Source organism: Hypanus sabinus, chromosome 28 (genome assembly GCF_030144855.1).
Source record: "Hypanus sabinus isolate sHypSab1 chromosome 28, sHypSab1.hap1, whole genome shotgun sequence".
NCBI lineage: Eukaryota > Metazoa > Chordata > Chondrichthyes > Myliobatiformes > Dasyatidae > Hypanus > Hypanus sabinus.
In genome coordinates this window covers 626,753-650,108 of record NC_082733.1, presented here as the reverse complement: position 1 = coordinate 650,108, position 23,356 = coordinate 626,753, and the positions used below count along the sequence as shown (strand labels likewise).

The window sequence follows — 23,356 nt, the reverse complement described above, 5'->3', positions numbered from 1 at the left end:
ACGCAGTAGCTTCAGCCTCCACTCACTGGAACACTGGGCATTATCAGTGTGCAATATGCCGTCATTCGGGATTCAGAAATTACTTCTGCTGTTCGCTCGATGCTGTCCTTCAGTGTTCGCTCAGTGGAACAAGCTGGACCAGGACAATCTACATCCACTGACTTGGGCTATATTATATGACTGATTTTTTTTTGAAATTGTAACTAAGTGTGCTATTTATGCTATGTGATATTTTACAGTGTACCTTGGCCCCAGAGAAACACAGTTTCATTTAGGTATACAAACACAAGGAAATCCGCAGATGTTGGAAATTCAAGCAACACACACAAAATGCTGGTGGAACGCAGCAGGCCAGGCAGCATCTATAGAGAGAAGCACTGTTGACATTTTGGGCCGAGATCCTTCTCTATAGGGAGAATCCTTTCCCTTCTCTAGCTCTGTATCCCTTTTGCCAATCACCTGTCTGGCTCTCAGCTTCACCCCACCCCCTCCGTTCTTCTCCTATCATTTCGCATTTCCCCCTCCCCCTCCTACTTTCAAATCTCTTACTATCTTTCCTTTCAGTTAGTCCTGACGAAGGGTCTCAGCCCGAAACATCGACAGCACTTCTCCCTATAGATGCTGCCTGGCCTGCTGCGTTCCACCAGCATTTTGTGTGTGTTGCTTCATTTAGATATATCCATGTTTGCTTGAGTGATAATTAAATGTGACCTTGAACTTGACAAAGACACACGTGAATGGCTTCAGCTGCTTTACAACATCCTGAATTTGCAGTTTCGTGAACATAGGTGAATACTAGATTAAACAATGTAAAAGGTACATTATCACAAAACTGTCTTGGCCAATCACAATGAGAGGGAACTTAACAGCTTCAATGACTTGGCCAAAAAGCCCCAGGTAAGTAATTATTACTTCAGGAATCGCTGGGAGTTATCAAATGACTGGGTGTTGCTCCTATATGGCTACCCTGGTAAAGATCTTCATATATTTATTTGCTTATGACTCAGAAGGCAACTGCCTTAGTTCATCATCAAGTCTCTACCAGCTCATAGATCAGTCCAGAAAACCCCATTCCTCTCCTTATCTCCCTGTAACTATTTATTTTCTCCCGATGCCCATCATCTCTAGATCCTCCTGACACCCATGAGTAATTTACAGTAGGGGGCAAGAGGGAAGCCCACCTGGTCACCTTGACTAAGAAACGTACTAATGCAATTTATGGCAACCTGTAGAGATGCATCAGGACAACTATGGTCATGGCTACAAGGAGAACAGTTCGGAGATCAAAGAGCCATTTAACTGAAGCGCAGGGCTCTGCTGAATTGGAAATTCCATTAAAGAAAAAGAAACAATTCTACAGGCATCTGAAGGCAATGCACAAACCGAACTGCACGACCTAAATAACAGGATGTAGGTTGGTGAGGGTGGTGGTCCAGAAACTCACTGATAACCAAAATTAATCTGATGCCCTGATCCAAGTACCAGGAACAAAGGTGAGTTTTTGTTTTAAATTTAGATCAGAGGAGACTTTGTCAATTGTGAGCATTTTCCCTACATTACTGTACCCTACAGCAGTTTCCCCAGTTCAGTCCCACCACCTTCACTGGCTAACAACTGAACTTACCAAATGCTAACTAAAAAAAAAAATAACCTTAGGTGGGAGCAGACTTGAAAGCCTTAAACGTGGCAGCAAGGAAATGCACGATTTCTTCAGGAAGAGCCAAGAAAAGGAGACATGCCAGAGGCCCTCAGAAGTACCATTAATTGCAGACATGTTTAAGAAAGAAGACAAGTGCCTCTGTGGTAACTACAGAGCGATCCCCCTACCGTCTACCACAGGGAGAGTCGATACCAGCAGCCCTCACAGACGATTTCTGAATCGCAATGCAGATCTCATGAAAGGAATCTTTATCATGCGGTAATTCCAACAAGATGCAGTCACTGCACATGGGCTTCACTAAAGCCTTCAACACTGTCCATCAAGAGTCTGTGAAGAACTGCCTCAAAACAGGCTGCTCACAGAAAATAGTCTCCATCTTACATTGGCCTTCCCGAAGCGGGGAAGTCACAATGCCAACATTCCTCCCAATCTTTCTTGCGCAGCGCAACACATCACGTCCAAGTAGTTACTCAATGAGGAGGGAACAATCAGCGGAGCTAATGGGAAGATGTTAAATACAAGTCACCATCCCATTCCAGAAACAGGCTTATCCCAACCCTGGGAGCTGACCTGCAGCTTGCAGTCAATGCTCTTCTCCTCATGCACTTGGAGGCTGAGCTCCAATACACAACCTCTATAAAACAACACTGCCCTCTGCAAACTGTGGTCCACAGATGTTGAGATAAAATGGGGCACATTGGAACTACTCACAGAGCATCCACTTCACAGTTCAATCCCAATTGCCGATGCTGTCTGTGCAGAGTTTGCACATACTCCCTCCAGGTGTTCCAGTTTCCTCCCGTATCTCCAAGTCATGGAGTTTGATAATTAAATAGCCACTTTGTACAAGTGAGTGTTAGAGTCTGGAGGTGAGAATGTGGGAAAGAGGAGAGCATTGGGAAATGTGATCACTGCAAGTCAGCATTCAATGGGCCAAATGGCCACCATGTCACAAGAAAGTATGCAACAATGGAAACAATGAGATCGAGGAAAACATGAATCACTTTTGTTATCTATGGAGCTACTATTCAGTGAAGATAGGAAATATCTACCAAACTTGTCATTACCTTAATGAGTGTGACCTGAAGTAGATCAAACTGGAATTGCCAGGTAAAGGTAAAGGTGACATGTCTCTACTCCAGTTCCCCTGTTCCATCGTTGCTACAACACAGTCAGAATAATGATCCTTTTTGTCAATTTGCCATAAAAGTGGGCAGCCCAACAGCACTGGCCTAGTTTAATTTGGGCTTGAGGCTGGGGACACAGAGGAGGTTGGAGTTCCTTCATTGTAGATTGGAAGGACTTGTGGATCGAGCACTGGCTGTAATGTTTCAACATGCCTGCTGCAGGTGGGCAGACGAAGGGCTGAAATCACAATGGTGAAACACAACTCCCAACAACCACTCCGTGGTGCTCTGTAGTCCCACAGCCCTCTCCAAACTCAGGAGTTGGAGAGTAAGCAAGCCATCCTTGATCCCAAGGGTCTGCTTAAGAGAAACAGAAGCTGCACAGTATTCTGTGGGGAGCAAATCACACACAGCACACACACACGGCCGCACACACACACACACCATTGGCACACATGCGCGCACACACACCCACAGGCACCACACGTGCACACGCATCGATTACACACATACGCGCGCGTACACACACTGATCATGCACTTGCACACATACCGATCACATGCTTGTGCACATGCCAAGTGAGGAAGTCTAGGACCAGAAGGCACAACCTCAGAATAGGGGGACTTCCTCTTAGAGGGGAGATGAGGAGGAATTTCTTTAGCCAGAGACTGGTAAATTCATTGCAACAGGCCGCTGTGGAGGCCAGGTGATTGGGTGTATTTGAAGCGGAGGTTGATAGATCTTGGTAAGTCAGGGCGTGAAAGGTTAGAGGGAGAACAGTGTTGAGAGGAAAATGGAACAGCCATGATCAACTGATGGAACAGACTTGATTGGCCTAATGGACATTCTGCGCCAATGTCTTGTGGTCCAAAAAATAATTGATTTTAATATTTAATGTGATCGATTTAAGACAAAAAAGCACCTGTGAAACTGGAAGGCAATTCAATTTCAGTAACAGACAGAACAGTGAATGCAATGAGAGCATGTGTTACGTAAGTTAGCACAGCTGTTCTTTGGAAGAAGCAAATCCTTGCTTGTTTCTCCTCCGTTCCCCATCTGCACACAACCGCCCTATCCCTTACAGCCACCAACCCCACGCCCTGCTCCAGCTGTGCTGCCAGAGCTGAGCACACAGGTTTGCCAACAACCTGGCCCTTAACACCCAGAAGACCAAGGAGATCATTGTGGACTTCAGGCATGCTAGAAGCTACACTCACATCCCCATCTACATCAACGGAGCTGTAGTGGAGCATGTATCAAGTTTCAAATTCCTTGGTGTCCACATTTCCGAGGATCTCACCTGATCCCTGAACTCCTCCATCCTGATCAAAAAGGCGCAACAGTGCCTTTATTTCCTGCGGAGCATCAAGAAAGCTCACCTCTGTCCCAGGATACTGACGGACTTTTACCGCTGTACCATTGAGAGCATACTCACCAACTGCATCTCAGTGTGGTATGGCAATTGTCCCGTATCGGACCACAAAGCACTCCAGCGTGTGGTAAAAACTGCCCAGCAGATTATTGGCACCCAATTGCCCTCCATTGAGAACAGCTACCATAAACGCTGCCTGGGCAGAGCGAAATGCATTATCAAGGATGCATCTCACCCTAACCATGGACTTTTTACTCTCCTCCCATCTGGTAGGCGCTACAGGAGCCTCCATTCCCGCACCAGCAGGCACAGGAAGAGCTTCTTCCCTGAGGCTGTGACCCTGCTGAACCTCACATCACAGCGCTCAGCGGTATTGCACCCATATTGGACTGTCTCAGTACTTTTATATTTGTGTGCTGCAGCACTTACTTTTTATTCACAGTTATTTTGTAAATAGCACTGTTCTTTTGCACTTCTGGTTAGATGCTAACTGCATTTCATTGGCTTTGTATCTGTACTCGGCACAATGCCAATAAAGTTGAATCTAATCTAATCTAATCTAATCTAATCAGGCAGCACAGGAGCTCAATTTCTATCAGGCAGCTGGTCAGAAAAGAAACCCAGGCTGCAGCGTCGAGCAAACTCATAAAAACCCTTCCTTCATTTTACACTACACTAAAGGATCGGACCAAATCAAAACTGAACGTACCCATTACCTTGACAACCTTGGTATGCACCCTACAATTAATGTTTGCTTTCTCTTCATTCCTCCATTCCTCCATTCCAGTAGCTTATGACATACTTGTTTTGACTCTTCCAGATTATCGACCCAAAACTGTGACTCTTCCTCTCCCCACAGGTGTTAACTGACCGACTGAGTATTTCCAGCATTTTCTGCTTCTGTTTTGGACCATGGGCTGGAAACCAGCAGACATTTGGGAGAGTGACCCTTTACCATCACATGAACTAGATCCCTGTGGCTGTCCCCTCAGGTGAGGCAAGCCCTCGGTGTCCGTGGTCGGCAGCAGGCCGCAGATACCATGGTAGCATGAGATATTACAACATGGGACATCCGAGTTTGGAACTCAGTCCTGGCATTCTCCGCAAGGAGTTTGTACGTCCCTGCAGGTTTTCGCCAGGTCCTCTGGTTTCCTCTCAAAGCCCAAAGGCTCCGGCTAAATCAGGGGTTGCTGAGCAACTCAGCTCAAAGGGCCAGAAGGTCCTGCTCCTCACATATTTCTAAATAAAAAATAAATAAAATACCCCAAAACGTAACAAAAACCTCACAATACCAAATGGCACAAATTCGACAACCTGTTGCAGACTCAGAATTGGTTTCACAGCCATTTCAGATGGGAAGAGCTCAGGATCATATTGTGTATAACCAGGCAAGGTCTTTAGTTGTCAGCTTTGCAAGAGTAATGTTGCTTTTAAAGATTTTATGTTTAAGAGAAACTAAAGGGAGGGGAATTCAGTTTGCTACTTTAACCACTGGCTGCTAACCTGCTTTCCAATTCAAGGCACAAGATTCTGCAGACACTGGAAATCTTGAGCAACATACCCAAAATGCTGGAAGAACCGAGTAAGTCCAACAGAATCTACAGAGAGGAATAAACAATCAACGTTTTGGGTTGAGACCCTTCAACAGGATTCATAAAGGGACATCATAACAAGAATGAAGGGTCTTGGCCCGAAACATCGACTGTTAATTCCTCTCCATAAGTGCTGCCTAACTTACTGAGATGTTCCAGTATTTCGTGTGTTAACCAATTAAAAGCACAATTTACAAGTCTGAATGAGCCACGTTGCTATCAGCTATCGATTGATGAACACACTTGTTCATGAGAAGCACCCCAAGGCAAATACATTACTAGATCAGAACCAAAATGCAAATCATTGCAATCCACCCACAAAGTGTGTGCTAGCTCAACACCTTCTAGTAGCTCCACATTGCACTTAGGGCTCTGTCTAATTGAACAGGTTATAAATACTATTCTTTTAGCTAATAAATTAAACAATATAAATGTGGGCTGATTACTCAGCATCTGGATTTGTATTGCAGTCGATGCAGGAAAAAAGATCCACTTAGCAGACCTTACTTACATTATGCACAAGAAAAATAACCCAAATCAAACCTCAAGCATAGACATCACTGACTGGCTCATTACAGGAAGAGGATTGATTTCAGGGAGCACATTTATTGAGAAAATTTTGAGTTAGCAGCAGCCTAAGAGTTAAATCAGCTTCTGTGTTAAAATGTACAAATACATCTCAATCCTCAAAGTTCTCCATTTCTTTCTGGACACCAGACCTAACCAGTTCCCCTCCACCACCACCACTCTCCTCCTAGCTGAATGTCCTTACTCTAAATAATTTCTCCTTTGGCTCCTTCCACTTCCTTCAAACAAAAGGGGTAACCATGGGCACTCACATGGGTCCCAGTTATGCCTGCCTGTTTGTCGGCTGCATGGAACACACACAAAGTGCTGGTGGAACACAGCAAGCCAGGCAGCATCTATAGGAAGAAGTATAGTTGACAGTTCGGGCCAAGATCCTTCGTCAGGACCAAGCCTACAGTATATAGAACATAGAACAGTACAGCACATTACAGGCCCTTCGGCCCACAATGTTGTGCCCACCCTCAAACTCTGCCTCCCATATAACCCCCCACCTTAGATTCCTCCATATACCTGTCTAGTAGTCTCTTAAATTTCACTAGTGTATCTGCCTCCACCACTGACTCAGGCAGTGCATTCCACGCACCAACCACTCTCTGAGTAAAAAACCTTCCTCTAATATTCCTTAAACTTCCCTCCCCTTACCTTAAAGCCATGTCCTCTTGTACTGAGCAGTGGTGCCCTGGGGAAGAGGCACTGGCTGTCCACTCTGTCTATTCCTCTTAATATCTTGAATACCTCTAACATGTCACCTCTCATCCTCCTTCTCTCCAAAGAGTAAAGCCCTAGCTCCCTTAATCTCTGATCATAATGCATACTCTCTAAACCAGGCAGCATCCTGGTAAATCTCCTCTGTACCCTTTCTAATGCTTCCACATCCTTCCTAAAGTGAGGCAACCAGAACTGGACACAGTACTCCAAGTGTGGCCTAACTAGAGTTTTATAGAGCTGCATCATTACATCGCGTCTCTTAAACGCTATCTCTCGACTTATGAAAGCTAATAGCCCATAAGCTTTCTTAACTACCCTATCTACCTGTGAGGCAACTTTCAGGGATCTGTGGACATGTACCCCCAGATCTCTTTGCTCCTCCACACTACCAAGTATCCTGCCATTTACTTTATACTCTGGCTTGAAGTTTGTCCTTCCAAGGTGTACCACCTCACACTTCTCCAGGTTGAACTCCATCTGCCACTTCTCAGCCCACTTCTGCATCCTATCAATGTCTCTCTGCAATCTTCGACAATCGTCTACCTTATCCACAACACCACCAATCTTTGTGTCGTCTGCAAACTTGCTAACCCACCGTTCTACCCCCATATCCAGGTCGTTAATAAAAATCACAACAAGTAGAGGTCCCAGAACAGATCCTTGTGGGACACCACTAGTCACAACCCTCCAATCTGAATGTACTCCCTTCACCACAACCCTCTATCTTCTGCAGGCAAGCCAATTCTGAATCCACCTGGCCAAACTTCCCTGGATCCCATGCCTTCTGACTTTCTGAATAAGCCTACCATGTGGAACCTTGTCAAATGCCTTACTAAAATCCATGTAGATCACATCCACTGCACTACCCTCATCTATATGCCTGGTCACCTCCTCAAAGAACTCTATCAGGCTTGTTAGACACGACCTGCCCTTCACAAAGCCATGCTAACTGTCCCTGATCAGACCATGATTCTCTAAATGCCCATAGATCCTATCTCTAAGAATCTTTTCCAACAGCTTTCCCACCACAGACGTAAGGCTCACTGGTCTATAATTACCCGGACTATCCCTACTACCTTTTTTGAACAAGGGGACAACATTCGCCTCCCTCCAATCCTCCGGTACCATTCCCTTGGACAACAAGGACATAAAGATCCTAGACAGAGGCTCAGCAATCTCTTCCCTCGCCTCATGGAGCAGCCTGGGGAATATTCCGTCAGGCCCCGGGGACTTATCCGTCCTAATGTATTTTAACAACTCCAACATCTCCTCTCCCTTAATATCAACATGGTCCAGAACATCAACCAAGTCTACACTGGTGATCATCCACTTTCCCTACGTTACATCGACGATTGCATTGGTGCCACTTCCTCCACCTGTACTAAACTTATCGACTTCATCCACTTCGCCTCTAACTTCCACCCGGCGCTCAAATTCACCTGGTCCAACTCCAACACCTCCCTTCCCTTTCTCGATCTCACTGTCTCTATCTCTGGAGGCAGCTAATCCACCGACATCTTCCTGGATTACACCTCATCCCACCATGCTACTTGTGAAAATGCCATCCCTTCTCTCAATTCTTCCGCCTCCGCCATATCTGCTCTCAGGGTGTGGCTTTTCATTCTAAAGTGAAGGAGATGTCCTCCTTTTTCAAAGAAAGGGGCTTCCCTTCTTCCAAAATCAACACTGCCCTCAACTGCATCTCTTCCATTTCATGCACGTCTGCTCTTACCCCATCTTCTCACCACCCTACTAAGGAGAGAGTTCCACTTGTCCTCACCTACCACTCCATCAACCCCTGGAACAAATGCTACACCTGCCCCTACAGCTCCTCCTTCACAACCATTCAGGGCTCCAAACAGTCCTTCCAGGTGAGGTGACACTTCACCTGCAAGTCTTTTGGGATCAGTTACTGTTTCCGTTGCTGCTGGTTTGTTATATCGGTGAGACCCGACGTAAACTGGGGGACCACTTCGCTGAGCATCTACGCTCCATCCTCCAGAACAAGTGGGACCTCCCATTTTAATTCCACTTCCCATTTCCATGCCGATATGTCCAACCATGGCCTCCTCCAGTTGAAACGAGGCCGCACTTGGGTTGGAACAACACCTTATATTCCGTTCGGGTAGCCTCCAACCTGACGGCATCAATATCGATTTCTCAGACTCGGATAGTGCCCCACCACCCTCACCCCTTTCATCATTTCCCATCACTTTTCCCCCCCAACCTCATCTCCTTACTTGCCCATCGCATCCCATTGGTGCTTCCCCCCACCTTTTCTTTCTTCTATGGCCTCTGTCTCCTTCACCAATCAACCTCCCAGCTCTTTGCTTCATCCCTTCCCTTCAGGTTTCACCTACTTCCTGGTGTTTCTCTCTCCCCTCCCCTGGTGGGAAGATGGGGTAAATCACCTCCTCAGCTTTTTTTCCTTCAGCCCAAGAAGTCGACTGTATTCTTTTCCATAGATGCTGCCTGGCCTGCTGAGTTCTTCCAGCATTTTGTGTTTGTTGTTTTGGATTTCCAGCATCTGCAGCTTTTCTCTTGTTTATGAAATCCATACTAATGGTGTTATGACCATGGATGGAATGTGCGCATTACAACTGAACCATGGTGTTATAACAAGTGGATGGAATGTGTACATTACAACTGAACCATGGTGTATTAACAGTGGATGGAATGTGTACATTACAACTGAACCATGGTGTTATAACAGTGGATGGAATGTGTACATTACAACTGAACTATGGTGTTATAACAAGTGGATGGAATGTGCGCATTACAACTGAACCATGGTGTTATAACAAGTGGATGGAATGTGTACATTACAACTGAACCATGGTGTATTAACAGTGGATGGAATGTGTACATTACAACTGAACCATGGTGTATTAACAGTGGATGGAATGTGTACATTACAACTGAACCATGGTGTATTAACAGTGGATGGAATGTGTACATTACAACTGAACCATGGTGTTATAACAGTGGATGGAATGTGTACATTACAACTGAACCATGGTGTTATAACAAGTGGATGGAATGTGTACATTACAACTGAACCATGGTGTTATAACAAGTGGATGGAATGTGTACATTACAACTGAACCATGGTGTATTAACAGTGGATGGAATGTGTACATTACAACTGAACCATGGTGTATTAACAGTGGATGGAATGTGTACATTACAACTGAACCATGGTGTTATAACAGTGGATGGAATGTGTACATTACAACTGAACCATGGTGTTATAACAAGTGGATGGAATGTGTACATTACAACTGAACCATGGTGTTATAACAGTGGATGGAATGTGTACATTACAACTGAACCATGGTGTTATAACAAGTGGATGGAATGTGTACATTACAACTGAACCATGGTGTTATAACAGTGGATGGAATGTGTACATTACAACTGAACTATGGTGTTATAACAAGTGGATGGAATGTGTGCATTACAACTGAACCATGGTGTATTAACAGTGGATGGAATGTGTACATTACAACTGAACCATGGTGTATTAACAGTGGATGGAATGTGTACATTACAACTGAACCATGGTGTTATAACAGTGGATGGAATGTGTACATTACAACTGAACCATGGTGTTATAACAAGTGGATGGAATGTGTACATTACAACTGAACTATGGTGTATTAACAGTGGATGGAATGTGTACATTACAACTGAACCATGGTGTTATAACAGTGGATGGAATGTGTACATTACAACTGAACTATGGTGTTATAACAAGTGGATGGAATGTGTGCATTACAACTGAACCATGGTGTTATAACAAGTGGATGGAATGTGTACATTACAACTGAACTATGGTGTTATAACAAGTGGATGGAATGTGTGCATTACAACTGAACCATGGTGTTATAACAGTGGATGGAATGTGTACATTACAACCGAACCAATGAAGATTTCAATGCAGATCCTCAACTATTAAAAAGACTGCAGACTGATGGACTGTTTGAGCAACAGTTTTGATAATCAGACCAAGCGAAACAGCCACCTCTCGAAGCCCCTTCACGTGTTGCACAACCCAAACCTCAACATGGAGAAGACAAAGGAAGTTATTGTGGACTTCAGAAAGGGGGTCCCTACCAATTAGCTTGAGAACAGCCGAGAGGATCATAGGGACATTTATCAGGAGCACTGCATACACAGGGCCCTTACTGTTATTAAATAAGCTCCAAAACTAAGGAGACATTTTGTGCAGGAAGGAAACCAGTAATTATTTCTGGGTGTCGGCAAGAACAACCTTTCTCCATAAATCAGAACTGAATGTGAACGTTTGAAAAGAAACTGTTCCTTCTAATCCACAATGCCTCCAAGGTTTCACTTAATGGTTGCCACAGCAAACTATACATCAACACATTACAGACAAAGGCTTGCATTCAATCTAGTGGCCTGCTCCCAATAAGAGGAAATTTTCTAACAAGATATAATATGACTCACTGTGTGGAATGGAAATATTTATTTTAAGGCCACAGAAAGCACAGATAACGCTTCAGAATGTAGTCTCTGGCATAACAAGTAATTAGCCAAAGTGCTGTGAGGGAGCCAGTACACAAAGGCCCTTGATTATTATTACAACTCTAAATCAAAAAAGATTGTGAACCTAGGGGTCTCACCCCTTGGTGTTATGCTACTTTGATTACTCAAGACCAAAGCCAAGAAAAAAAAACAAATTGTCTTGATTACTGAAAATGAATTTCTAAACCCAACTAAAAGACAGCATTAAAATACTACTGGACTGTTCAAAAAAGTTCTATCTGATTGCACATTGTTATGTCACATACGAAGCACATTTGTAGCAACACTAAAGCCTTTTACAACACAAAGTGCTATGTTAATGCTTGATGTTGTAACATTTCCACACTTCTCCATGGTTCCTCATTTTCATCTGCATTTATTTCCAATCACTGGAAGGAGTGTGATCAGCAGACAGCTTACTGAAACAATGATTGCAACAAGAGCTTTTATATATTTTCCACTTCTTCCAGATCCTTACAGTATCTCCTAAGTGACACTTTGCGACGTCTTTACAGACAAGGATAGGCTTTCTTTTTAAGTGGTAGTGTGGCATAAATCTGATACTGTGCATCAGCCAGGTGACACCATCCCTACTGTAAATCACACTATGGGGATGCTTTTCAGCAGCTGTGACTGGAAGTTTGGTCAGGATTGATGGGAAGACAAATACAGAGAGATCTGGATAAAGCCGCGCTAGCTTCTGCCAGAAACCTGAAACGGGGGAGTAAGTTCATCTTTCAACAGGACAGCGATGCAAAGCACACTGCCAGAGCAACCACGGAGTGGCTAGCGATGCAAAGCACACTGCCAGAGCAACCACGGAGTGGCTAGCGATGCAAAGCACACTGCCAGAGCAACCACAGAGTGGCTAGCGATGCAAAGCACACTGCCAGAGCAACCACAGAGTGGCTAGCGATGCAAAGCACACTGCCAGAGCAACCACAGAGTGGCTAGCGATGCAAAGCACACTGCCAGAGCAACCACGGAGTGGCTAGCGATGCAAAGCACACTGCCAGAGCAACCACAGAGTGGCTAGCGATGCAAAGCACACTGCCAGAGCAACCACAGAGTGGCTAGCGATGCAAAGCACACTGCCAGAGCAACCACAGAGTGGCTAGCGATGCAAAGCACACTGCCAGAGCAACCACAGAGTGGCTAGCGATGCAAAGCACACTGCCAGAGCAACCACAGAGTGGCTAGCGATGCAAAGCACACTGCCAGAGCAACCACGGAGTGGCTAGCGATGCAAAGCACACTGCCAGAGCAACCACAGAGTGGCTAGCGATGCAAAGCACACTGCCAGAGCAACCACAGAGTGGCTAGCGATGCAAAGCACACTGCCAGAGCAACCACGGAGTGGCTAGCGATGCAAAGCACACTGCCAGAGCAACCACGGAGTGGCTAGCGATGCAAAGCACACTGCCAGAGCAACCACGGAGTGGCTAGCGATGCAAAGCACACTGCCAGAGCAACCACAGAGTGGCTAGCGATGCAAAGCACACTGCCAGAGCAACCACGGAGTGGCTAGCGATGCAAAGCACACTGCCAGAGCAACCACGGAGTGGCTAGCGATGCAAAGCACACTGCCAGAGCAACCACGGAGTGGCTAGCGATGCAAAGCACACTGCCAGAGCAACCACGGAGTGGCTAGCGATGCAAAGCACACTGCCAGAGCAACCACGGAGTGGCTTCAGATGCAAAGCACACTGCCAGAGCAACCACGGAGTGGCTTCAGATGCAAAGCACACTGCCAGAGCAACCACGGAGTGGCTTCAGATGAAGAAAACTTATATCATTGAGTTTCCCCAGTCAGAGTCCCGACCTTAACCCATTCAACCATTGACCTCAAGATTACTGTCCACCACCACTCCCCAATTAACTAGGCACAGCTTTAGCAAGTTTGCAATCTTGCTCCATCACATTGTGCAAAGCTAATAAGAGACTTATCCAAAAAAACTACTGGCTGTAATCGCTGTGAAAGGTGGTTCAACTACGTATTGAGCAAAAGGGATTGAATACTTTCAAGCTGCTAACATTTCATTTTTTGAATATTTGGGTTTTCATGCTTCACAATTTTCCTTATTTTTGGAGGTCTGCTATGAACAAACAAGCATGTGATTCACAAATACAAATTCTCAGTTGTACTGATCAAAATCCCTGGTTGTAATACTCACTTATGTGAGCTAAGGGTTGGGGGCTGAATACTTTTTCAAGGCACTGTAGTAGTGGTTCAGTACTAGGATAACACACATAGAAAGGAACCATGTGGCAAGAGTGACAAGGCCCAGTTTCAGGGGTTTCTGTACTGAAGTCATTTTTCCAATGAATGCTGTAACCTGCGCGGCAAGAGAGTTCTCACCAGAAAAAGGGCTGGGCTAATTTTCGGAAGTCTATTTCTGGTAAGGACTGAGGGGATAGGTGGAAGAACATTTTTTCATCCACAAAGTGACGGGAATCAGGAAAACACTTCCTGGAAATGTTGTGAAGACAAGTATTCACAAAAACTTAAGCAGCATCTGGATGGATCACCAAGGCACAGAGGGCTACAGAAAGCCGCAGGTAAAATGGACTCTGGTTAATTGGGACACGTTGGCACCATACACTGTGACCTAATTAGCAACTGCCCCAATTAGCCAAGGTTTCATGGAAATTGTTTAAAAGGTATAAGGAAGACAAACTACCATTTAAATGAGAAACAGGTTATGTATTTAAATGACACTCACTCAAACAGATAAGGGTAACAAAGAGGTGGTCACAGGAGGCTGAGGAACAGCTACGGGACTGCTTCAAGTCAGTAGACTCGGCCACGTTCAAGGTTTCAGAGGATCTGAATGAACACACCACTGTTGTCATGAACTTTACTAAAACAGTCCCCACAAAATCATTCGGAATCTTCGCTACCCAGAAGCCCTGGTTGGACCACGAGATCTGCAATCTGCTGAGGGCCAGGTCACTGACATTCACTTGCAGACCACAATCAGTCAGATTGCCTACAATATTTCCTCCACAATCACCATCAGCACCAGACTCGCTTTACACTTATGACTTTGAGGCTCAGCACAGCTCTAATGCCATATTTCAGTTTGCTGACAACACCACTATCACAGGCCAAATCAAAAGTGGTGACAAATCAGTATATAGGAGGGAAATTGAAAAACTGGCAGAGTGGTGCCACAACAGCAAGCTCCTACTCAATGTCAGCAAGGCCAAAGAGAGGATTATTGAACAGGAGGAAGAAACTGAAGGTCCGTGAGCCAGTCCTCATCGAGGGATCAGAGGTGGAGAGGGTCAGCAACTTTAAATTCCTTGGTGTTATCATTTTAGAGAATCTGTCCTGGGTCCAACACACAGAAATCAAGACAGTGCCTCTACTTCCTTAGGAGTTTGCAAAGCTTCTGCATGACATCTAAATCTTGACGTGTGGTGAAGAGTACATTTACTGGCTGCATCATGGCCTGGTATGGAAACACCAATGCCCTGGAATGGAAAATCTGACAAAACAGCCCTCCCCCACCACTGAGCGCTGTCGCAGGAAAGCAGCATCCGTCGAGGATGCCCACCATCCAGGTCACGTTCCCTTCCCGGTTCTGCCATCGGGACCACCAAGTTCAGGAAGTTGTTCTGGCTCTTGAACCAGAAGGGAAACTTCACTCACCCCATCATGGAACTGTTCCCACAACCTATGAACTCACTTTCAAAGCCTCTTCATTTCATGTTCTCAATATTTATTGCTTACATATGATTATTATTACTACAATGTTTCTTCCGTTTTGTTTTTGCACAGTTTGTTGCTGTTTTTGATGCACATTGGCTAACATCCCTCCTGTGGAGTACAGTCTTCCATTGCTTCTTGGACTTACCGTGATTGCCCGCAATAATATAAATGGTGACACCAATGTACTTTGATAATAAAGTTAGTTTGAAATTTGAAATACAGAACAAATTAAAACACTACCAATACTAATACCGCACTACCAAACTGTATTAGCTCCCAGTAGTTATTTACAGAGGAATTCATCTGCCATGTGTGCTACCATGTTCTTTTGATTGACAGATAATGGACGACTGTAACTGCCTTCCTGCACATGGTCAAAATAAAAAACACAATTATCCAAAATCACTGCTTTTTGAATCAGTGTCCATCAGCCCAAATGGGTAACATAACACAAGCTTACACAAGTGACATTACTTAAAAACACTGTGTGCTCCTTAGCGTCTAATGGCCACACAAGTGCAGGTGACTGACACGAGTTAGAAACTTCAGCAACAGTCTCCTGTCTCAGTTAGACAGCATGACGTCCCAAACAAATGGAGGGAATCCAGCTATTTTCTCCATTAGTTTTTGTTCTTTTAAGAGTTGTCCTAAACCAGCGGTGCCCAGATTAACTGATGGACCAATTAAGCAGAATCTACTATATGGACAGGTATTGATAGAAAATGCCCCAAGGGGCTAACGGGCCTGGCTCGGTGCAACATCACCGTGGTTCTGTGGAGAGAATGGTAGGAAGGCTTGCCATGACACGACCAGACTGTTCTGGGTGTTTCTCTGACTGCTGCTGCCAATAAACAGGAGAGAACACTAAAAGCAAAATAAAACATCGCTCAGCCGAAAGACCAGAAGTGCTTCCCATTAACAAGCCACTGTGAAAGGACCAACCAGCACGGAACACTAGTTTAAGGAAAGATGCATGACCACCCATGCCCATGCTGATTAAGAAAACCAGTCAACTTTAATGTAATTTCCTGCACTTCAGGGGTAGGTAAGGATTTAGTGTAAATGCTAATCACAGATTTAATTGAGACGTGTCCTGCAGTGTCCCCAGGGAGTAACAATGCTCCATTAATGCCATTGTGGGAGGGTAATTATTAAAAATTTAAAACACATCATATGGAGCAGCACAAGGCTGTGAGCTGTTAATAAGCAATAAAAACCTAGCCACCTGCAGTGACACAGCCCAGCAAGAACATCAACGACAGGAGCTGCTTCATCCCCACAAGCTGTCACGTACACACATTCACCCCACAAGCCGTGCCCCACCTTGCTCCTCACCGTACAGAGACCCACTGAACAAAACAGAGACACAACAGACTGCAAATGCTTGAATCTGGAGCAATAAAAATAACACTGAGGAAACTCAACAGGGGAATGAACAGTCAGTGTCAGTCAGTATCTGTGGAGGGAATGAACAGTCAGTGTCAGTCAGTATCTGTGGAGAGGAATGAACAGTCAGTGTCAGTCAGTATCTGTGGAGAGGAATGAACAGTCAGTGTCAGTCAGTATCTGTGGAGAATGAACAGTCAGTGTCAGTCAGTATCTGTGGAGGGATCGGAACAGTCAGTGTCAGTCAGTATCTGTGGAGAGGAATGAACAGTCAATGTCAGTCAGTATCTGTGGAGAATGAACAGTCAGTGTCAGTCAGTATCTGTGGAGAGGAATGAACAGTCAGTATCAGTCAGTATCTGTGGAAGGATCGGAACAGACAATGTCAGTCAGTATCTGTGGAGGGATCGGAACAGTCAATGTCAGTCAGTATCTGAGGAGAGGAATGAACAGTCAGTATCTGTGGAGGGAATGAACAGTCAATGTCAGTCAGTATCTGTGGAGAGGAATGAACAGTCAGTGTCAGTCAGTATCTGTGGAGGGAATGAACAGTCAGTGTCAGTCAGTATCTGTGGAGGGAATGAACAGTCAGTGTCAGTCAGTATCTGTGGAGAGGAATGAACAGTCAGTGTCAGTCAGTATCTGTGGAGAGGAATGAACAGTCAGTGTCAGTCAGTATCTGTGGAGAATGAACAGTCAGTGTCAGTCAGTATCTGTGGAGGGATCGGAACAGTCAGTGTCAGTCAGTATCTGTGGAGAGGAATGAACAGTCAATGTCAGTCAGTATCTGTGGAGAATGAACAGTCAGTGTCAGTCAGTATCTGTGGAGAGGAATGAACAGTCAGTATCAGTCAGTATCTGTGGAAGGATCGGAACAGACAATGTCAGTCAGTATCTGTGGAGGGATCGGAACAGTCAATGTCAGTCAGTATCTGAGGAGAGGAATGAACAGTCAGTATCTGTGGAGGGAATGAACAGTCAATGTCAGTCAGTATCTGTGGAGAGGAATGAACAGTCAGTGTCAGTCAGTATCTGTGGAGGGAATGAACAGTCAGTGTCAGTCAGTATCTGTGGAGGGAATGAACAGTCAGTGTCAGTCAGTATCTGTGGAGAGGAATGAACAGTCAATGTCAGTCAGTATCTGTGGAGAGAATGAACAGTCAGTGTCAGTCAGTATCTGTGGAGGGATAGGAACAGTCAGTGTCAGTCAGTATCTGTGGAGGGATCGGAACAGTCAATGTCAGTCAGTATCTGGGGAGGGAATGAACAGTCAGTGTCAGTCAGTATCTGTGGAGGGAATGAACAGTCAATGTCAGTCAGTATCTGTGGAGAGGAATGAACAGTCAGTGTCAGTCAGTATCTGTGGAGGGAATGAACAGTCAGTGTCAGTCAGTATCTGTGGAGGGAATGAACAGTCAGTGTCAGTCAGTATCTGTGGAGAGGAATGAACAGTCAATGTCAGTCAGTATCTGTGGAGAGAATGAACAGTCAGCGTCAGTCAGTATCTGTGGAGGGATAGGAACAGTCAGTGTCAGTCAGTATCTGTGGAGGGATCGGAACAGTCAGTGTCAGTCAGTATCTGTGGAGAGGAATGAACAGTCAATGTCAGTCAGTATCTGTGGAGGGATCGGAACAGTCAGTGTCAGTCAGTATCTGTGGAGGGATCGGAACAGTCAGTGTCAGTCAGTATCTGTGGAGAGGAATGAACAATCAATGTCAGTCAGTATCTGTGGAAGGATCGGAACAGTCAGTGTCAGTCAGTATCTGTGGAGGGAATGAACAGTCAATGTCAGTCAGTATCTGTGGAGAGGAATGAACAGTCAGTGTCAGTCAGTATCTGTGGAGGGAATGAACAGTCAATGTCAGTCAGTATCTGTGGAGAGAATGAACAGTCAGTGTCAGTCAGTATCTGTGGAGGGAATGAACAGTCAATGTCAGTCAGTATCTGTGGAGAGAATGAACAGTCAGTGTCAGTCAGTATCTGTGGAGGGAATGAACAGTCAATGTCAGTCAGTATCTGTGGAGAATGAACAGTCAGTGTCAGTCAGTATCTGTGGAGGGATCGGAACAGACAATGTCAGTCAGTATCTGTGGAGGGATCGGAACAGTCAGTGTCAGTCAGTATCTGTGGAGGGATCGGAACAGTCAGTGTCAGTCAGTATCTGTGGAGAGGAATGAACAGTCAATGTCAGTCAGTATCTGTGGAGGGATTGGAACAGTCAGTGTCAGTCAGTATCTGTGGAGGGATTGGAACAGTCAATGTCAGTCAGTATCTGTGGAGGGATCGGAACAGTCAGTGTCAGTCAGTATCTGTGGAGAATGAACAGTCAATGTCAGTCAGTATCTGTGGAGGGAATGAACAGTCAGTGTCAGTCAGTATCTGTGGAGAGGAATGAACAGTCAATGTCAGTCAGTATCTGTGGAGAGGAATGAACAGTCAGTGTCAGTCAGTATCTGTCGAGAATGAACAGTCAGTGTCAGTCAGTATCTGTGGAGAGGAATGAACAGTCAGTGTCAGTCAGTATCTGTGGAGAATGAACAGTCAGTGTCAGTCAGTATCTGTGGAGGGATCGGAACAGTCAGTGTCAGTCAGTATCTGTGGAGAGGAATAAACAGTCAATGTCAGTCAGTATCTGTGGAGAATGAACAGTCAATGTCAGTCAGTATCTGTGGAGGGATCGGAACAGTCAGTGTCAGTCAGTATCTGTGGAGAGGAATAAACAGTCAATGTCAGTCAGTATCTGTGGAGAATGAACAGTCAATGTCAGTCAGTATCTGTGGAGAATGAACAGTCAGTGTCAGTCAGTATCTGTGGAGAATGAACAGTCAGTGTCAGTCAGTATCTGTGGAGGGATCGGAACAGACAATGTCAGTCAGTATCTGTGGAGGGATCGGAACAGTCAGTGTCAGTCAGTATCTGTGGAGGGATCGGAACAGTCAGTGTCAGTCAGTATCTGTGGAGGGATTGGAACAGTCAATGTCAGTCAGTATCTGTGGAGGGATTGGAACAGTCAGTGTCAGTCAGTATCTGTGGAGGGATTGGAACAGTCAATGTCAGTCAGTATCTGTGGAGGGATCGGAACAGTCAGTGTCAGTCAGTATCTGTGGAGAATGAACAGTCAATGTCAGTCAGTATCTGTGGAGGGAATGAACAGTCAGTGTCAGTCAGTATCTGTGGAGAGGAATGAACAGTCAGTGTCAGTCAGTATCTGTGGAGGGAATGAACAGTCAGTGTCAGTCAGTATCTGTGGAGAGGAATGAACAGTCAATGTCAGTCAGTATCTGTGGAGAATGAACAGTCAGTGTCAGTCAGTATCTGTGGAGAGGAATGAACAGTCAGTGTCAGTCAGTATCTGTGGAGAATGAACAGTCAGTGTCAGTCAGTATCTGTGGAGGGATCGGAACAGTCAGTGTCAGTCAGTATCTGTGGAGAGGAATAAACAGTCAATGTCAGTCAGTATCTGTGGAGAATGAACAGTCAATGTCAGTCAGTATCTGTGGAGGGATCGGAACAGTCAGTGTCAGTCAGTATCTGTGGAGAGGAATAAACAGTCAATGTCAGTCAGTATCTGTGGAGAATGAACAGTCAATGTCAGTCAGTATCTGTGGAGAATGAACAGTCAATGTCAGTCAGTATCTGTGGAGGGATCGGAACAGTCAGTGTCAGTCAGTATCTGTGGAGAATGAACAGTCAATGTCAGTCAGTATCTGTGGAGAGGAATGAACAGTCAGTGTCAGTCAGTATCTGTCGAGAATGAACAGTCAGTGTCAGTCAGTATCTGTGGAGAATGAACAGTCAGTGTCAGTCAGTATCTGTGGAGAATGAACAGTCAGTGTCAGTCAGTATCTGTGGAGGGATCGGAACAGTCAGTGTCAGTCAGTATCTGTGGAGAGGAATAAACAGTCAATGTCAGTCAGTATCTGTGGAGAATGAACAGTCAATGTCAGTCAGTATCTGTGGAGGGATCAGAACAGTCAGTGTCAGTCAGTATCTGTGGAGAGGAATAAATAGTCAATGTCAGTCAGTATCTGTGGAGAATGAACAGTCAATGTCAGTCAGTATCTGTGGAGAATGAACAGTCAGTGTCAGTCAGTATCTGTGGAGGGATCGGAACAGTCAGTGTCAGTCAGTATCTGTGGAGAATGAACAGTCAATGTCAGTCAGTATCTGTGGAGGGAATGAACAGTCAGTGTCAGTCAGTATCTGTGGAGAATGAACAGTCAATGTCAGTCAGTATCTGTGGAGGAAATGAACAGTATCAGTCAGTATCTGTGGAGGGATCGGAACAGTCAGTGTCGGTCAGTATCTGTGGAGAATGAACAGTCAGTGTCAGTCAGTATCTGTGGAGAGGAATGAACAGTCAGTGTCAGTCAGTATCTGTGGAGAATGAACAGTCAATGTCAGTCAGTATCTGTGGAGAATGAACAGTCAGTGTCAGTCAGTATCTGTGGAGAATGAACAGTCAGTGTCAGTCAGTATCTGTGGAGAGGAATGAACAGTCAGTGTCAGTCAGTATGAACAGTCAATGTCTGTCAGTATCTGTGGAGAGGAATGAACAGTCAATGTCAGTCAGTATCTGTGGAGGGATCGGAACAGTCAATGTCAGTCAGTATCTGTGGAGGGAATGAACAGTCAATGTCAATCAGTATCTGTGGAGAGGAATGAACAGTCAGTGTCAGTCAGTATCTGGGGAGGGAATGAACAGTCAGTGTCAGTCAGTATCTGTGGAGGGAATGAACAGTCAATGTCAGTCAGTATCTGTGGAGGGATCGGAACAGTCAGTGTCAGTCAGTATCTGTGGAGAGGAATGAACAGTCAGTGTCAGTCAGTATCTGTGGAGAGGAATGAACAGTCAGTGTCAGTCAGTACCTGTGGAGAGGAATGAACAGTCAGTGTCAGTCAGTATCTGTGGAGAATGAACAGTCAATGTCAGTCAGTATCTGTGGAGAATGAACAGTCAGTGTCAGTCAGTATCTGTGGAGGGAATGAACAGTCAATGTCAGTCAGTATCTGTGGAGGGATCGGAACAGTCAGTGTCAGTCAGTATCTGTGGAGAGGAATGAACAGTCAGTGTCAGTCAGTATCTGTGGAGGGATCGGAACAGTCAGTGTCAGTCAGTATCTGTGGAGAGGAATGAACAGTCAGTGTCAGTCAGTATCTGTGGAGGGATCGGAACAGTCAGTGTCAGTCAGTATCTGTGGAGAGGAATGAACAGTCAGTGTCAGTCAGTATCTGTGGAGAGGAATGAACAGTCAGTGTCAGTCAGTATCTGTGGAGAGGAATGAACAGTCAGTGTCAGTCAGTATCTGTGGAGAGGAATGAACAGTCAGTGTTTCACCTTGACACTCTTCATCTGGACTGATCTTCATCGCATACCATCCTCTCTTCATTTCTTTCCAGTGACGTTCCCTGAGGCTGATCTACTGCGTTAATTGAGCATCTAGTGTGTTTTTCCCATTGCATAAACGTTGGTTAAGTGAGCTTGTTTTGTTGGAAAGAAATTTGAAGATTTGATCAGGTCAGTGACGCTGACCACCTGGTCTGTTACTATCGGAGTACACAGAGTGTGTATGGGCAACCTCACGGGTTTCAACATTACCAAACCCCGGGAATGGAAGAGCGGCCAGTGACAGTCACAAAACTGACAAACGAATAAGGCTGGATAGTCAAGCAAGGCCAACGCCAGTCTGGAGGATAACAGGTAGACTTTACCTATCCCCAAATTGGTGGCTACAATCATGAGCGTCCCTCTGAGAGAGTTACAAAGAGGCAAATTACGGACACTGCCACGGTTTCCCATTCACCTTACTGGGAAAGGACAACTTTTTACTGACAACTCGTTAGACTAGAGAGTTTTTACAAACCCGACGTGCGCTCTACGCAGACAACAGATGTCAGGAGCACCGTCACAAAGACCCCAGTGTCTCCTTTACCCCGCTTCTTTTCAATGTCCCCGTCTTTCTTTCCGGACTCGAAGTGGTCCGTGTTATCCGGTGTTACCTGTAGGGGAGCGGGACAGCTACAGTGATCAATGACCAGAGCTGGAGCCGGTGCGGACGGACCGGGGAAGCTGGCAGCACCGGTGCCCGTGCCTGAGGACGGCTCAGCGAGGTAGCGGGCCCCCACACCGGCCGCAGTCAGTCCGGGCACACCCACCAAAGACAGCTGGGACACTCGCTCTGTGCCTCTTCTCAACACAGGGGGTCTAACTTTTGCAAAACAAAACCACCGCTGCAGCAACACAAAACTCTGGAAGACCCGACCGAGCCCCGTTAACAACAGTCAGCTGTGTGCTCACCGTCACTCTGCCACTCAGCGATCCCACGCAGAAATGTGCTCAGCTCCGAAAACTCACATTTAAACGCACTTCAATTACTCTCACATCCTTCCTTTGTGGGCGCAACATCACTTCCCGTGAACCGGCTCCTCCCTCTCCCTTTCCGCTCCGGGACAGAACACACCTCGCCACTGTCCGTTGTGTGACCGCCCAGCTCGGTCGCACCATTGTGGAGCCACATCTCCAGCGGTGGGTTTACGCTGACCATGTTCCGACAGTGCCTGTCTACTTGAACAGGGAACAGCTACCTCGTCTTAGGCCAGCTTTCACTTGTGATGTCCTCCGATGGGCTTGTCACCAGCCCAGAGAGTGTTGGAGATGT

At 45.6% G+C, this 23,356-nt stretch overlaps 1 protein-coding gene across 4 annotated transcripts in view; it reads right to left on the bottom strand.

Moving 5' to 3' along the window:
* Positions 1 to 23,111, bottom strand: part of rab27a (RAB27A, member RAS oncogene family) — a 276,544-nt gene extending 253,433 nt beyond the window's left edge. For 2 of the 4 annotated variants that reach the window (XM_059952507.1, XM_059952505.1), the window contains exon 1: positions 22,996 to 23,111. The gene's annotated coding sequence lies outside the window, so the exon portion shown is untranslated. The remainder of the gene's footprint in view (positions 1 to 22,995) is intronic. The other 2 variants (XM_059952508.1, XM_059952506.1) reach the window with 2 other exon arrangements.
* Between the last annotated feature and the right edge of the window lie 245 nt (positions 23,112 to 23,356).